Source organism: Macaca thibetana, chromosome 12 (genome assembly GCF_024542745.1).
Source record: "Macaca thibetana thibetana isolate TM-01 chromosome 12, ASM2454274v1, whole genome shotgun sequence".
In the NCBI taxonomy this organism is placed as follows: domain Eukaryota; kingdom Metazoa; phylum Chordata; class Mammalia; order Primates; family Cercopithecidae; genus Macaca; species Macaca thibetana.
The window spans coordinates 66662994-66666485 of NC_065589.1; the positions used below are offsets into that span (position 1 = coordinate 66662994).

Genomic DNA, 3492 nt, shown 5'->3' on the forward strand with positions numbered 1-3492 from the left:
TCTGTCCATGAAAAGATGACTTCAGAAATTAAGAATATGCATTTAGAAGATTCTGTAGCAACTGGACAGAGTAATTTTATGACTGTTAAGTGTAATAATAGAAATTAGAGACTCATATTTTTATGTCTTTCTTTATTTCATTTTTCTTGCAGCCCATTTTCGTTGTAATTTACCGAAGTATTATACCAAGATAGATTTAAAATTATAAGAAGCTGGTCTCTCTCACTGTGGATAATTTGAAAAACGCTGGTTTAAAGATGGAGCTAAGCAAATATAGGATAATTTCTGGGAAACATTAAAGGCCCACTAGATGTTAGTAATCTTAAATTTGAAATAGTCAACATAGCCATTTTTGTCTTGTCTTATTCAATGGCACAGATCAATTTTTATCAGGAGAGTGGGATTTAAGCAAGGTTTTAGTTTCTCCAGGTGAGTGTGATAAAAGGAGAAAGGACACGGGTGTCAGAGTGTAGCAAGGATTCAGTTATGACAGTGGTTTCCAACCCTTTTGGCATTAGGGACCGGTTTCTTGAGAGACAATTTTTCCAGGAACAGGGCATGGGGGTGGGTGGGGAGACAATTTTTCCAGCAGGGAGAGCTGGGGAGGGGGAAGGAAGGTAGGGAGGATGGGCGTGGTGGTTTTGGGATGAAGCTGTTCCACCTCAGATCATCAGGCATTAGTTAGATTCTAAGAAGAAGCACCATAACCTAGATTCCTTGCACATGCAGTTCAAAATAGGGTTCCAGCTCCTATGAGAATCTAATGCTGCTGCAGATTTGACAGGAGGCAGAGCTCAGGCAGTAGTGCCAGCTCACCTCCAGCTGTGTGGCCTGGTACCAGTCTGTGGCCCAAGGGCTGGGGACCCCTGAGTTATAAAGAATGATATTATTTGCCAAAACTCAACAAATATAAACTTAAGATTTGTGCATTCCTTCATAAGTAAATTTTACATCAAAAGAAGAAAACTATAAACAAATACTGAACTTGATATGTATGCTGAAATATTTAGGGGGAATATAGGGAATCTGTGATTTACTTTGAAATATATTTATTTATTTTTACCTTTTATTTAGAAACTGATGTTTATTTTCCATCAACATTATTTCCATGTTGCTTAAGTGCCTGTGCAAAGAACAGCTTAAGAGCTTGAGGCTGTTCAGTGGTTGCTCCTACCCATTCAGTGTCCGGAGCAGTGGGAGCTGCACACCAGTCTCCCGTGGCAGGCTGAGCACTCCAGGCTTCAGTAGGGAACTGCTGAATAGGGCACCTGCATGCATTCAGACCAGTCTGCACCCTCAGGCTGAGTAGCGGAGAACTCAGGAGCTGGCACATCTGTTCACCCTGAAATTCCTCCTTGGTCATAGCCTTTTCAGCAGCAGCCTGGTCTTTTTCCATGTCTTCAGGATCTCTGTAGAAGTAGAGATGAGGCATGACATTCCACGGATGTTTGTGGGAAATGGTGCGAGGCATGTGCAGGACTTTCCAGGCCAGCATCCACCACGTCAAACCCCCTGAGTGAGCTCCCTTGTTGTTGCATGGGATGACAATGTCCACATAGCACAGAGGAGAATCTGTGTGACACAAAGCAATGGTAAGTAGGTTAACATAAAATGCCTTTGTGAGGGGCTAGTGATCAGCCCTGGGATCAGAAACCACCAGAAGTCGTGGCTCCTGGAAGGCCGCCTGGATCTGGTTAGCGAATGTTCTAGGAGTGAAGCAGCCAGCAACAAGACTGGCTCCAGTGACAGCAGCAAATATCAGCATGGCTTTCTGGCCAGTTTTTCTGGAGGATATGACACTGACATCAGCAGGGTTTTCAATGGCAACAATGGCACGAGCTGCCAGCAGAAACCTCTCCCAGGTCTTCTTCTGATTTAGGATGTAGATGCCATCAGTTTTCATTTTATAGATGTACTGTTCCATTTGGAAGTCAAGGTTGGTGCCACCAAAGCGGGTTCCTGCTGAAAGGAACTTGAGGACGTCCTCCTTCTTCATTGGCAGGACATCAAGGGCTCTGGACATTGTGAACGTTTTCCTTTAAGTTACAAAGGGAATCCAGAACAACACAGTATGGATCCTTCTGTGGGTAGCGCAGAAAGGCAAAATATATTCATAAAAGGATGAATTGGGCCAGGTGCAGTGACTCACACCTGTAATCCCAGCACTTCCGGAGACCTAGGCAGGCAGATTGCTTGAGCTCAGGAGTTTAAGACCAACCTGGGGAACCTGGTGAAACTCTGTCTCCACAAAAAAAAATAATTAGCTTGATGTGGTGGTGTGCACCTGTAGTCCTAGCTATTCGGGAGGCTGAGGTGGGAGGATTGCTCGAGCCTGAGAGGCGGAGGTTGCAGTGAGCCGAGATCGCACCGAGCACTGTACTTCAGGATAGAGAAATGGCTACATGAATAAATATATAATAAAGCTTAATGGCAGAATTTAAGTGATGGATATATGGGTGGTCACTATAAAATCTTTCCATTTTGCTGTTTGAAAATTTTTATAATAAATATCAGGAGAAAAAATTGCCTTGAATATTTTTGTGACCATTTTATCTTCTCAGCCAGCTTATTAGCTCCAAAGAGCAAAGGCAGTTATATCTGGAAGGTTATCTAGCTATATTTCTTATTTCACAGATGACGAACTGTGTCCTAAAGATACCAAATGACTTTATCAAGATCAGGTGGCAGCCAGGTACAGTGGATCACACCTGTAATCGTAGCACTTTGGGAGGCCAAGGCAGGTGGATTGCTTGAGTCCAGGAGTTCGAGACCAGCCTGGACAACAAGGCAAAATCCCGTCTCTACAAAAAATACAAAAATTAGGCGGGCATGGTGGCACTCACCTATAGTCCCAGCTACTTGGGAGGCTGAAGTGGGAAGATCACTTGACCTGGGGGAGTGGAGGTTGTAGTGAGCAAGATCATGCCATTGCACTCCAGCCTGGGCAACAGAGCAAGACCCTGTCTCAAACAAACCAAGAAACAAGATCAGATGGCAAGTTAGGGGCATATTTGATTCCATACTTAGTTTCTTCTCATTACACTAGAGACAAATGAAGCCCGTAACTCAGGCCTAGAGGATCCATGGAAGGGCTCTGGAATGCCCATAAAACCCCAAATTCTGAATGTAAAGTATATGTTCAAAGATACATTTTATTTTCTTTCTTTCTTTCTTTCTTTCTTTCTTTCTTTCTTTCTTTCTTTCTTTCTTTCTTTCTTTCTTTCTTTCTTTCTTTCTTTCTTTCTTTCTTTCTTTCTTTTTTTAACAGCAGTACTTTTATTTTTTTGCTGGGGTCTAAAGATGCATTTTCTAAGGAGATAAGTCATAGCTTTCAAAAGATCCTTAAGTGGTCTATGACTCAAAAGGGATTCCTGTCTCTAAAAAGTTACTAGGACAAACTTTATTTCCATCAAATTGCTCCTTGAAAATAGTGAACAGTGTTAAGACATTCAAGAAATATTTTTAATATTTTACTGATAATCTGTGTGAAGC

At 42.3% G+C, this 3492-nt stretch overlaps 1 pseudogene; it reads right to left on the reverse strand.

Annotated features, from left to right (window-relative positions):
* Window positions 1-1084: 1084 nt before the first annotated feature.
* Window positions 1085-2023, reverse strand: LOC126932322 (40S ribosomal protein SA-like; annotated as a pseudogene).
* Window positions 2024-3492: the final 1469 nt, after the last annotated feature.